Consider the following 14,379-nt stretch of genomic DNA (forward strand, 5'->3'; position numbering starts at 1 on the left):
GGAGAAACCATCATCAGTCGACGAAGCTAATGTCAAGTTAGAAGAAACAAATGAGGCTCAATGGACTATCACCAAGCTGCCTAAGAAGAGAACTGAAGAAGTCTCCATTAAGCTATCATCATTTGAAGGTGACATATAGACAAAGACTGATAAGGAGCATCTAGTTTTTCTCTATGTTCCACATGAGCATCGAAAGAAAGGGAAACCTTTGCTACATGAATGTACTCCAAAGAAGCAAATGAGTCATAAAGATATCCAATATTTGAAGGAGCATATGACTGTCCCAGTTGCAAAAATCCCATACGTGACTTGTGAGTCTACTAAAGGCAATCTCCAAGCTGATAAAATAAAAGGGCACTATGATCCTAAGGCCTTCATACTGCTTGAAAAGTCTGGTTACGACTTCTCTAATCCATCAAGACTAGGAGAACTCAAATACGAAGTCACTGGTGAAAATATACATGGGCTCAATGAGTCTCAAATGAAGTTGAGAAAGCAAGGGCACTACGTCGCCACTCCAAAGTTTGGGTTGGGATTCAGTTTGGCAGAGCCTCTTCAAATTTCATCTAAGAGAAGCAAAGAGATAACTTTATCACAACACACCTCGGTAGAGGAGATGAACGAAGATAAGGGCAAGAAAATAAAACAACGGGCTTCAGTGTTTGATCGCATTGGAGGATCAACCCCTCCGGTCTTGGTGTTTGAAAGGCTAAGTCACAAAGGTGAACGTGTATCTTCCAAACATCTAAAAGAAGTTTCCACTACCTCAAAGACCTCCATTTTTTGTCGCTTGGGATCCATAAAGAAGTCACCATCTAGAAAGATACTGGCAAAACATAAGGATCAAGTCCATGAGGAGCGGGATCATTTTGAAGTTGTTGCTGAGAAAGCAATCTATAGTGTTTTCCCATCACGTATGAAGAGGAAGTCTATTTTGTAGATATCCATAGATAGTCCACTGAAGGTGCAAAGAAGAACCATTGTTTACAATTGCCAGCCTCGTAAAGAAGCAGAGAAAGAGAAAAAAGCCATGCTGACCATCCAAGGGAGTCAAAGAGAAAAGTCAGACTTTGTGGAAACATCCTATCACATAACTGTGGAAGATAGCCCATGCCTTGATGTTGATGATGAAAGTACACGAGGCTCCCCCTCAACTAGAAGATGGCGGGCAATCAACTGTGGATGAGCTTAAGGAACTCAATTTAGGCACTCCAGAAGATCCACGCCTCACCTTCATTAGTGCATTTCTTATGCTTCAGGAGGAGGAGATATACTCCAAGTTATTGACCGAGTACAAAGATGTCTTTGCTTGGTCGTATAAAGAAATGCCTGGTCTTAGTCCTAAGGTATCCGTTCATCATTTAGGGATCAAAAGTGGAGCACGCCATGTGAAGCAGTCACAACGCATGTTTCGACTCGAGCTAGTACAACAAATTGGAGTCGAAGTCAACAAGCTCATCGAGGCGGGATTTATTCGAGAGGTGAAGTACCCATCATGGATATCGAATATTTTACCTGTCAAGAAGAAGAATGGTCAAATATGTATTTGTCTTGACTTTCGAGACCTAATTAAGGTATGTCCGAAAGATGACTTTCCGCTATCAATTATTGAACTCATGGTTGATGCTACAACATGAGATAAAGCTATGTCATTCATGGATGGGTCCTCTGGATATAATCAAATCAGAATGTCTCCAAAAGATGAAGAGTGTACTATTTTCCGAACTCCAAAAGGGATATACTGCTACAAAGTGATGCCATTGGGTTTGAAGAATGCCGGTGTCACCTACCAACACGCGATGCAAAATATCTTTGACGAAATGCTTCATCAGAGGGTTGAATGCTACATTGATGACTTAGTGGTGAAGACGAAGAGTAGGCGTTACCACCTTTAAGACCTTCGAATTATTTTTGAAAGGTTAAGAAAATTTGACCTAAAGATGAATCCACTCAAGTGTGCATTTGGAGTTACCTCAGGAAAGTTTCTTGGCTTCATTGTGCATTATCATGGAATTGAAGTTGATCCCGCAAAGATTGACGCCATTCAGAAAATACCCAAGCCAAAGAACTTGAGGGAGCTTCGAAGTCTACAGGGAAACTTAGCATTCATCCGGAGGTTCATCTCTAATCTGGCCGAATGATGTCAACCTTTCAATCATCTATTGAGGAAGGATATCCCTTTTCATTGGGATCAATCATGTCAAAATGCTTTTGAAAGCATCAAAATATAGTTGCTGAGTCCACCTGTGTTAGGGGCACCAATGCTTGGGAAGCCATTGATATCTATATTGCGGCACAAGAACGCTCACTTGGGGCACTACTTGCTCAAGAGAATAATGAAGGAAAGGAACAGGCCGTGTACTACCTCAGTCAAACTCTGATAGGAGCTGAGTTGAACTACACTCATGTTGAGAAAATATGCTTAGCGTTACTTTATGCAATAAAGAAACTAAGGCATTATTTTGAAGCATACACCATCAAACTCATCTCTCGAGCAGATCCTGTGAAGTTCATGATGACTCGGCCTGTTCTTTATGGATGCCTAGCAAGATGGTCCATATTGTTTAACCAATATGAGATCACATACACACCTCAAAAGGTTGTGAAAGGACAAGCACTATCCGATTTTCTAGCTGATCACCCTCTTCCGGCGGAATGGGAGCTTTCTGATGAGTTTCTAGATGAAGACGTTTTGTTCGTTGAAGAATTTCCACCATAGACAATGTTCTTTGATGGATCCGCACGTCGGAATGGTGCGGGGGCAGGTGTTGTGTTGGTATCTCTAGATAGACAAATCATGCCATTCTCCTTTGTTTTAGGTGAAACATGCCCCAAGAATGTTGCAGAGTACCAAGCTTTGATCATCGGTCTTGAAATGGCATTAGACATGAAGATTCTATAATTAGAGATATACGGCGACTCTAAGTTGATCATCAACCAACTTTTGGGGATTTACGATGTAAAGAAGGAAGATATTTTGCCATACCACCAATATGCTTCTTGTTTACTCCAATGATTCAACCAAGTGTTCTTAAACCACATCCCAAGAGAAGAAAATCGCATGGCTGATGCTTTGGCTAACCTGGCCACGACGATGGCACTTGGAGAGAATGAGTCAACAAAGGCACATATGTGTCATCAATGGGTCATTACTAGACTTTTTGATCTTCAAATCAACGAAAGTCATCATACGTCCGTTGGGGTGATTGAAAAGAGGATTGGAGGCAACCATTGATAGAGTACCTTGAACATGGAAAGTTACCCGAGGATCCGCGATAAAGAACATACATCAAGCGAAGGGCACCACGATTCATCTTCTACAAGGGGACATTATTTTGCCTCTCTTTTGAAGGACTATTCTTGCGATGTCTTGTCAAAGAAGAAGTCCACCAAGCGATGAAGGAAGCACATTCTGGCTCATGTGGAGCACACCAATCTGGTCCTAAGATCCATTTTCGCATCAAGAGGATAGGCTACTACTGGCCGACAATGGTGAAGGATTGCATGGAACATGCCAAAAGATGTTAAGTGTGTCAATTCCACGCTAACTATATCCACCAACCTCCAGAGCCTCTTCATCCGACTGTAGCTTCGTGGCCTTTTGATGCATGGAGACTTGACATTGTTGGACCGCTTCCAAAGTCATCAAAAGGACATATGTACATATTGGCTGCCACAGACTACTTCTCTAGATTAGCTGAAGCTGTTCCACTCAAGGAAGTAAAAAAGGAAATTATTGCCGATTTTATCAAGTCGAACATAATTTTTAGGTACGGCATACCAAAATACATAATCACGGATAATGGAACGCCATTTGACAACAAGCTCATGAGGAGTCTATGCGAGAAATTTGGTTTCAAGCAACATAAGTATTCAATGTATAATGCAATCGCCAATGGCCCTGCTGAAGCTTTTAACAAGACGTTTGGTAACCTTTTAGCTAGAGCCTTCAACAAGAAAGTGCGGCCACGATCATTCTAAGTGGGAGATTTAGTCCTAGATGTACGACGACCCATAATCCTCAACAAACGCATAAGCGACAAGTTTACCTCAAAATGGGATAGGCCATATGTTGTGAAGGAAGCCTATTCAAGTGGCGCATACAAAACTGTTGATAAGGATGGTCTTAGAGTTGGTCCAATCAATGGCAAATTTCTGAAGCAGTACTTCCCATGAAAGTCAGCTATGCTTCTCGACGTACGAGCCTAAACTTCAAGTCATGACGCTCCTCGACGTACGAGCCTAAACTGCAAGTCATAACGCTCCTTGATGCATGAGCCTAAACTGCACATTGCTACACTCTTGACCTGCATGAGTCTAAACTGTGTACGGTCAAAAAATAAAAGTCCACTAGGTTGAAAACCTCGCGAGAGGCGGCCTAGGAAAAAATTAGGGCATAAAAAAAAGAAAAAAAAGAATTTACCCCTCTGAACTACGTTATGACTTGATCCTCTTCATCGAGGTACGTAGGCAGCTTAGAGTTTCATTCTAAGTTCAGTCGCATGAGTTTTTAAAAATAAAATTTTTGGCATCATCGTATCATCACATAAATTCTTCAAGTGTAGAGGCATATATCTATGAGGAAAATAAGACGATTTGCGTTGAAGTACAAAAGATATTTTATTGCTCCAATAGTAGAAAAGTTAATACATCCAAAAATATAGAGACAAAAGGAACTAGATATTTTTCTATACAAAAGCCTAAATCGTGAGGATGATCGTAAACTAGGCTTTGTTGCTGACGCGTCTTAAATGCTTTTCCAAGTCTGTATGATGTCTCCATATTTAATGTCATTCTCGATGTATGTCTCTCGCATTCAGTAGTTGTTATGATCTCTTGACCACATATCTTGTTAGGCCTCGAGCATGATAGCTTGCTTCTCTTGTGCAAGTGTTGGTTGAAGGTCCTATATATGAGAAGTCGTCTCTCTTGAAAAAATCTTCAATCACCATGGGAGCTGCCGTTAATGAACTTCAATACTATCAACAAATCAAGTGCAACAGTTGGTGATGGGGTGGCTCCGCATCTTGTATGACACCTCAGTCTGATATCTCGACCCTTTGAGCTTCTTTGCGAGCCTACAAAAGAAAATAAAGAGATAAGATTTGTGAAGCATGATAGTCAAAGTTATACATGCAAGATAGTAAAGTCAACTTCAAGAAGAAAAATAAAACACTCCCAGGACAACTCAGAGGGCATAGAGATGGAAAGCGAGCTCAATAGACGACGAGATCAACTTTGAAAAACTACCACGGTCCATCTGGAAGATGTTATTATCCTAACATTTTTTGTGTTGTAGATTCGGATGTATAGTTTCCAACAATACAAACCGTTTGCAATTTAGAGACTACTAGCTCAAGATACGATTTTGTTCGCTGAAACTACACGAATCTAAAAGTTTACTGCAACTAGGTCGACTTTGAGAATTTTATATTTCTATTCCAAAAGGATTTCTGCTATAAAATTCATATGTAATGTAGCTCTATGAGTTTGTTTTTTAATGGCCCAAACGGATCGCAATTTGGAGATTCCTAGTGCGAGATATGAATTTTGTGCCTGGAGCGCGCAAAGCTGAAAAACAGCAAGGCAGGCGTCTAGATCAATTTCAAAAAATTGTTGCGGTCAATCTGGAAGGCAGTGTTTGAAAAGGCGTAGGCATAAGGCGAGACGTTTTACATATGCCTCAGCGAGGCGTAAGCCCCATAGGTATTTAATTTTTAATATTTTACAAAATAATATAATTACAGTAAATATTTATAAATATGTAAAATTGCATAAAAATAAAAAAAAACTATAAATATGTGATATATATATATATATATATAGATTTTCATCATCCACACAAAAAATTAGTCAAAACAATCTATTATATGCTACTTAGAAGTTCAAGTAACTTGAGTCGAAAAGAATAAAGTTTTCTACATTGAGGAACAAAAAGGATGACTAACCTTCAATTTGAACTTTGAACTTGCTGCTATGAAGGAGAATGGAGTTCTCTTTGTATTTATAAAAAAAATTGAATATTCGTCGCTTTTGGAAGATATTAGCAGACTAGGAGAATGGAGTTCTCTCTGAGTCTTCTTACTATTTGCACAAACGGCTTGTGATTTCGATGTTTCTAGCCTAAGACATGACTTTCTTTATCTAGAGTGCGCAAATCTGGAATCAAGTGTGGCAGATGTCCGTAGCAACTTTAAAATATTATGGCGGACATTCTAAAAGGATTTTTGCCGTGCTATTTACAAATATTGTGATTTTGGAGTTTTCTTTCCAACAGTACAGATGGATCGCGATTCCGACACCCGAAGCTCGAGATATGAATTTTTTAATGAGAGCATGAAATTCTATGAAGTCAAAGCAGCAGAGATGCGCCAGGTACTTGCTTGCCGAAGTTGGAAAAGCCTACTCCAGTTGTCTTCCTCGCCAGCCTACAACGATGCGATATGGTACATATTGCGCTCGCCAATGATAAGATAGGGTCTCTTCGAGCCTCCAATAGTAGGAATTTCGTCGCCGATGTTGAAAGGATACTTCATGTGTCTCTCTCGCCAACCACAACAAAGAGACGAGTGGTTCACTCGCAATACATCTTCCTAGGGACATCAAGATCTCTGGAACTCTCTCAAAATCCTGCAAAAGAAAATATTTTGTAAATCCTGGATTCCAACAACACGAAGTTTCTGTGGATACGGTGCCAATAGCACAACGATTCATCAGCATGGCACTTCAGTTTGACATAAAAAGATATCGGAAGCAGCACATCAGTCTAGTTCAGCATGGCAGGTATCGATGCCCATAGAACGAAGCGTTAACTTGCGGTAAAATTTTGGTCTTGAACAGCGATCTCTATTGCTCAAAGTTTGCAAATTTGGCTTCTCATGCTGGTGGATTCCTTCAATATGGATTAATTCTGAAGAAAGAAGCAATATAAGAAGCATAATTGTCACGACCCAAAAAAAGCCTAACTTGTCGTGATGGCGCCTATCGATGATACTAGGCAAGCCGACTTTCCCAAAATACTCCAGTAATTAAATAAAAAGGTAGTTTAAAACTTTTTCATATCAAAATATTTCATAAAAACCAAAGTTGAACACAATATAGAACCAAAATACGGAAACCAGTCCCAAACATCGGGATGTCACTAAGTCATGAGCAACTAGATAACCAAACTAATACAACCAGTGTCTACGTATCAATACAAGATAGAAAGAAATATAGAAGGAGAGACAAGGTCCTGCGGACGCCGGCAGTTACCTCGTAGTCTCCGGTACTCGATCGCGCCCGAACTCAACAACCTCCGTGATCAAACACACCTCGATCTGTACATGAAGTGCAAGGTGAAGCATGAGTAAAACCAACTCAGCAAGTAACAGAAATAAATAAGGAACTGAGAAGTAGTGGCGAGCTATACAATACAGTTCATTTTCAATAATTCCAGCAATTTAAGTCAAATTAATTCTATACGGTTCAAGTTCATGTATTCCAAATATAAAAATTTTTACAAAATTTCATAACAATAACAGATAGCAACTAAGTGCAACAACAAATAAAAAGCAAGAACAACCTCCCAGGGCAACAATCACTCAACTCGTCACAACAGCTCAACCGCTCAGCTCTCAGCCATCAACACTCACATTCAATGGATACCCGCGCTCACTGGGGGTGTACAGACTCCGGTGAGGCTCCTACAGCCCAAGCGCTATAATCTTTACGGATAACTCACATGCTGCACGGATAACTCACGTGCTATAATATAATGTAAGGATCCGCACAGATAACTCACGTGATGCACAGATAACTCACGTGTTATAGTATAATATAAGGATCCGCACGGAAAACTGACGTGCTGCACGGATAACTCACGTGCCATAGAACAATACCTCACAACCAGGCCCTCATCCTTACTCAGTCATGAACCTCTCTAGTCTCATAGCTCTCAATAAAGAAAAGGGAAAAACAGCCCAAATCAAAGTGTTAGAGTATATCATCAGGGAAAAATAACAGAGACTGAGGTAAACATGTACAAGAATCACTATGACTGAATATAACTACCATGAGCAGGAATATAGCCTAAGCATGATCTCTAATATGAAAGGCAGTCAAGTTCTAATAGACAGTAATGCATATAAACACAATTAAAGGCTATTAGACTTCATAGTCTCCCGAGATAGACAAAGTCTCAATCCCTCACGGCGTACACCCACACACCCGTCACTAGCATGGGTGCCACCTCCAAACAGTCACATTATATCAAACTCTAGGTTTCATACCCTCAAGACCAGATTTAAAACTGTTACTTACCTCAACATTGTAGAACTCCTACTCCGAAATGCCATTGCCTCTCAAATCGGCCTCCAAATGCTCCGAATCTATTCACAATCAGTACAATACCATCAATTTATGCTAAAGGAATGAATTCCAGAAGAAAAACTACCAATTTAGACCAAAAACCCAAAATTCACTCAAACCCGCCCCCTGGGCCCACGTCTCAAAATCCGACAAAAGTCACAAAACCCCAAAGCCCATTCACTCCCGAGTCTACCCATACTAAATTCATCAAAATCCGACCTCATTTGGTCCCTCAAATCCCCAAATTACTCTCTCCAAAATCCCAAGCCCTAACACCTTATTTCACTCAAAATATCCTACTAATTAGGTGAGAAATTAACGAGAAAACACAATAGCTAATGATAATAGAGCTCAAGCAACTTACCTCAGTGAATACCCTTGAATCCCCTTCAAATATCACTCCAAAAGCTCCAAAAACCGACTTAAAAATGGTGAAAATGAACCAAAATTCGCGAGGTGTTCAATTTATAGTTTCTGCCCAGGTCCTTCGCACCTGCGGCCAAATATACGCACTTGCGATGCCGCATCTGTGCAAAAACCTCCACACTTGCAGAAAATCATTAAAGCCCAAAACTTCACACTTGCACTCCATATCTGCATCTGCGACCACGAAGGTACGGACAAGACCTTGCACCTGCGGCCACTGCCTCACCTCCTCACTTCCGCTTCTGCGGGCATCTATCTGCATCTGCGGACTCGTAGATGCGACCTCGCCTACGCACCTGCGGACCCAACCTACCTCAACACTATCTGCACCTGTAAACTCCCACGCGCACCTGCGACCTCCCACTTGCGGCTCCCCCTCCGCAGGTGTAGAAATACCAGTAGCAGCAGCTTCAGTTGTATTTTCCAACTTCAAACAATCCGTTAACCACCCGGAATCACCCCGAGCCCCTCGGTACCTCAATCAAACATACCAACAAGTCATATATCAACATACGAACTTAAACGAACATTCGAAACACTCAAAACAACATCAAAACACCAAATTACCCTCGGATTCAAGCCTAAGAACTTCTAAATTACCAAATTCGACAACCGATGCCGAAACTAACCAGACCACGTCCGCATGACCTCAAATTTTACACACATGTCACAAATGACACCACAAACATACTTCAACTTCCGTAAATCCATTCCAACCGCGATATCAAATTTTTCACTGCCTACCGAAATCGCCAAATTTTCAACTTTCGCCAATTCAAGACTAATTCCACTACGGATCTCCAAATCACATTCCGGACGTGCTCTAAGTCCAAAATCACCTAATGAAGCTAATGGAACCATCAGAATTCAAATCCGAGATCATTTACACATAAGTCAATATCCGACTGACTTTTCCAACTTAAGCTTCTATTTTAGAGAATAAGTGTCTCAATCCACTCCGAAACCACTCCAGACCCGAACCAACTAACCCGGTATATCATAATATAGCTAAAAAGCATAAAAGGAAGCAGAAATAGGAGAAACGAGGTCATACCTCTCGAAACGACCGACCGGATCGTTACAATAACTTCTTCCCCAAATTATTGCATGGCGCACACTTGGTTCCTTCTGTTCTCTTTTCTACCTGTTTAGATTGAATGATCTGCTGCATAAGAAAAAGGGAGAGAGAGCAAGTCATGATTTAACAAAAAATTAAGGATATAAGAAAAAAATAGAATGAAAGAAAGGGCGAGTGCAAGCAGTTCGTGAAAGCAATTGGAGATGGAAGAAGCTCTAGTATCAGTTTTGGTGCTTCGCCCAGTTAGACAGAGGAGCTTGATATTCATTTGTGATGGAAAACTAGTTGGCTTGGTCCTCTTTTTATAGGGATCGCACGAAGAATTCGCTTTTTAAACGGAAAAGAAGAGAGTTATCGGATTGAAGTTAATTATCTCGTGGTTGGACTGAAGTTGAAGAAACAAGATTACGTGTACTAGTGAGACACAAATTGAGAACTCGTTATGTGTAGATTGCAATTAATGTCCAAACACGAATTAAGGTAGGTGAGTTATGTGGCTTTGCTTAATGTTTGGACTTAGTCATTCTTTCCAAAAAGAATTGGATTAAAATAGTAATTCAAGTCAAAGATGGAATTACTTTGATCTATTGTCCTTAAGAAGGTCTTGAATTGATCTTCTAACGGGAGAAGGAAAATATTAAAAGCAGCTCCTTCCTTAATTACGCAGGTTTACCCAAGTGAATATTTTGGAATATTTTACATGGAAGAAATTTCAGTTTTGATATTTGTGTGCTTCACTTCGAAGGAGATATGTGCAATTAAGTCCAAAAGAAGCTTTTGTTAAAAAAAATAATAATTGTCTTACTGCTACTTCAAGCCTCGTCTTCAAGTTTCGATAAACCACGTTAGGACAAACCTTGAAGTAGGGGGCATCTGTAGACATAAAATTTATTGGGTCTGATCCATACAAAATTTGGATTAAATTCAATTAGGATAAATAATTAATTTGGACTTTATAAATTAAATTAGTCTATTTTATTATTTTCAAGCCCAAGACCCATTTTATCTTAAGGCCCAGACTCATGCCATGTGTCAAGTGACATGGCACATCCGGTCAAACTGCAAGCCAAAATGATGACGCCGCATGTTAAATGATGTAGCAATCCAAGTCAAAAAAAGCAAGAACCAACCACAGGTCACCAAGTGGCTAAAATGACATGTCTTAGCCAATCAGAATCAAGCAAGAGAGTTCCTACGTAATTGGACTGTCCATCCTCTACAACTATAAATAGAGGGATTACATAACTCTCAAGAGATGCAGAGTTAGAGAAGAACATTCCGCAATTGGTGAAGGCATCCATAAATAGAGAGATCAATCATCAAGTGCATAGTTCTTCAACAAAGGAGTGATCAACCGAGTTCTTCCCGAAGGCCAACCCGTAACAACAAAGTGTTGCTCGACATTCTTGGTGATTAAATACATCACAAGGAGGTCTGCAACGTCCTACATTCGAGAAAGACGCTTCTCAAGCCCTCGAATCACGTATAATTTTTGAGATGAGAATCAAGCGATACATAGAATCGTACTCACGAATATTTATCAATAAAATTTCTTTTTCTTCATATTATTTTTGTTGCAGTTTATTTTTCGTATGACGAAAATTTGTTGCGAACAAGGAGGAAAAGATAAATTTAACGCCTATTATAGTCCATTATTCCTATACAATTGCTAATATATCGTCACTTAATTATGTTATAGCTAGTTGATTAATTTCCTATCAGACATTTGGATTCATACATATCACAAGTCAACTTAGAGCTCTTCGGAACTGACGTCTAGTGTCAAATGATAAAAGAATGAAAGTCACAAATACATAGAACACAATATCATAATCTGTTTCGTCAAGATCCCTTATGCGTGCACATTTCTAAATATGCAAGTTGTAATTCAATGGAGTAGAGGATCATGATGTATTTGCACTTAATTAGCTTCTCCATTTACTATTCATTTATGCTCTCACATCATCATGCAGACAATTTTACTGAGTAGAAAATACGTAAAGCAAGTGGAAAGTCCACTCTAACTAATACTAATATACAGTATAATACAATAAAATTAATTTTGTTATATCTGTTGTCTTTCATTTAAAATGTAACTATGATAATTTCTTGAAATCTACTGAGCTTTATGCATATTAGGAACATCCAATGTTTTCTAACTTTAACCCGAATATGGAGTATCCTACCATTTTTAAAACTAATCATGTCTCAATGAAATAACGTAACCAATGTCTTATTCTTTCCTACTTCTTTTTCCTTCAAATACTCTATCATGAAATTCATTTTTTAGTTTAAAATTTGGTTGGAACATCAAATAAAATAAATCTTTTGTTTTTTTTCAAAACACACCCTTCTTCAGTAAAATTGAAAATACGTTTGTATTAATAAAATTTTGTTAGTGTTAAGAATTCTTTATTAACTGCGTAAGTCATTAATGTGTTCGAGTAAGTAACCGCACACAAGTTCCGGGGATAGCATGTATTATTCCTGAATATGTTGGACCCAATGGAATTTAAATCAGAGAGTAGCATTCATACAAAGTCCACCATCTGATTGGAATTTCTGCGCACATGGCAGTTTGTTTGCAAAATAAAAGTGATAGCACAGTAAAATACCTGTAACAAAGGGAGCTACAACAAACCATATGTGGACGAATGAGAAAGCACCGCTTGGAGTAGGACCACCCCAAGCTCCTCAAAGTGTTTCTTGTTAACATTCGTGCTTCTCGTTTACATGTTCCTTAACAAATATTAATTAGGAGAGGGATTAGGCTATTCTACCCTTATTTGTATATTAAGATATTCCCGCTCACTCAACATAGAGGATGATCTAAAAGTTTTAAACATTCAAAAAAAAAAAATTGAAAGCAAAAGCTTTTTGAAATTCAAACTTCTAGCTGAGATCAGAGATCATAGAAATTCCAAAAAATAGTGGAATAATTAGTATTGTATTACTCACATGGTTGATAGACTGTCGATATTCAATTATTGCTATGTGGCACGGAAGAATTATGAAGATTTCCTCGTGGGATGATCATGCATGAAGAATGTGTTAGTCATTCTAGTAATGGAGTTGGGATCAGTTATGGTGATTCATATGTTCGATGAATTTGGAGACTGGTAGTTCTCAGAAGTATATTGTTTGGGGTTGCGACCTATTTGAGGTGAGTATTTTATTTTAACTCAGTGGAGGCACTAGTTGCACTAATTATTTGTGATAGCTACGCGCTATAAGTGTGCATATATGTGAGGTTTGAGCTAATGCGCGGGCATTGGGGCAGGTATTTATACTCGAAAGAATGCTTAGGCTATGATATGCCTAGAGTTGATTGTTAAGCGTAAAGTTATAATGTTTCTCGTGTTCTTACCTTTGTTGAGAACTATCCGGGCAACACTTGAGGTTACAAAGAGGCTAATTCCCTGAATAAACGGGGTAGTTACTATTTTCGCGTTAAATGGCCGATTTGAAGTGTGATAGCAGACTTTGCACATGCTTACACTATGACGTGTATTTATACCAGTCCAGGAGCATGAGAATCTTATTTCATTATCACATGCTAGTGTACTTGTTTAATTGCTCCTGTATGATATGTTGAGACTGGAGGCCTGTGACCATGCCGGGCGATTCATATTATTGGCACGTGAGTTGTCCGTGCCGTATGTGAGAATTTTATTTTTATAATAATTTATCTGATTCATTAATTTCCTTCCTCTACAATTGTGCACATGCGCCTACGTTTATCCTCTTCATGAAATTTGAGGAGTTGGTTGTAACATTGCGGTTGTGGTGGTGCTTGTTGAAATTGTAATACGGTTTTCTTCCTTGAGACATCTCCCATATTTGGGTACACAGATTGCGTAGCTGTGGCTTGAGTTATATTGATGTGGCATGTCTGTGGGATAGTTGTGTTTAATAATATAAGGTCATTGGACCTAGAATGGATACTATCAGGATTGATTATGGTATATTCGGGAGGATAATATTAAAAGTCGGCTTAAGAGAGGATTATGGTTCTGGTTGGGGCGAGAGAGCTCCATTGCTAGTTGATCTGATGAGTGGTTATGAGTTTTTGATTGTTTCCTTCATCATTGGCAATGTACGAAGGTTTCAGAATTGAGGTTATGTTGAATGCGGGGTTTTATACTAGTACTTCGTTGGTTTTGAGTAGTTACTATGATCTGAAATGGTGCTACGAGTATGCGAGTTGTGTAGTATGTTATGTGATTATATCTAGGATTATGGTTATGGCTGGATACAGCTTGTTCAGGCTTATACAATGTGTAGATGTGAGATTCGGGTCTTGAAAAGAATTCTGGATGTTAGAGATTTGGCTCCACAGTTTTTTGGGGCTAAGGTTAAATTAATGATTTACAGTTATGTTATGTGGTCAGGCATATATAGAATATGGTGACGTGAGATCACCCCGGGTATGTGTGTGGTAAGGTGGAATAGAGATTTGAAGGTTAAGAACAGCTCTTGGCACGTTCGAGGACGAACATATATTTAAGTGGGGGAGAATATAATGA

At 39.2% G+C, this 14,379-nt stretch overlaps 1 long non-coding RNA gene across 2 annotated transcripts; it reads right to left on the minus strand.

Annotated features, from left to right (window-relative positions):
• Positions 1-4,601: 4,601 nt before the first annotated feature.
• LOC104110355 (uncharacterized) lies at positions 4,602-10,251 on the minus strand. 2 transcript variants are annotated; one of them, XR_689431.2, is made up of 5 exons: positions 9,830-10,251; positions 8,302-8,369; positions 7,255-7,319; positions 5,949-6,910; positions 4,602-5,078 (listed from the first exon to the last, which is right to left on the minus strand). It is a non-coding gene; the product is annotated as an uncharacterized lncRNA (long non-coding RNA). The 2 variants fall into 2 exon arrangements; XR_689432.3 differs by having other exon boundaries at positions 5,949-6,630; positions 9,830-10,248.
• Positions 10,252-14,379: the final 4,128 nt, after the last annotated feature.

The sequence above is a fragment of the Nicotiana tomentosiformis genome, chromosome 9, assembly GCF_000390325.3.
Source record: "Nicotiana tomentosiformis chromosome 9, ASM39032v3, whole genome shotgun sequence".
Taxonomy (NCBI): Eukaryota; Viridiplantae; Streptophyta; class Magnoliopsida; order Solanales; family Solanaceae; genus Nicotiana; species Nicotiana tomentosiformis.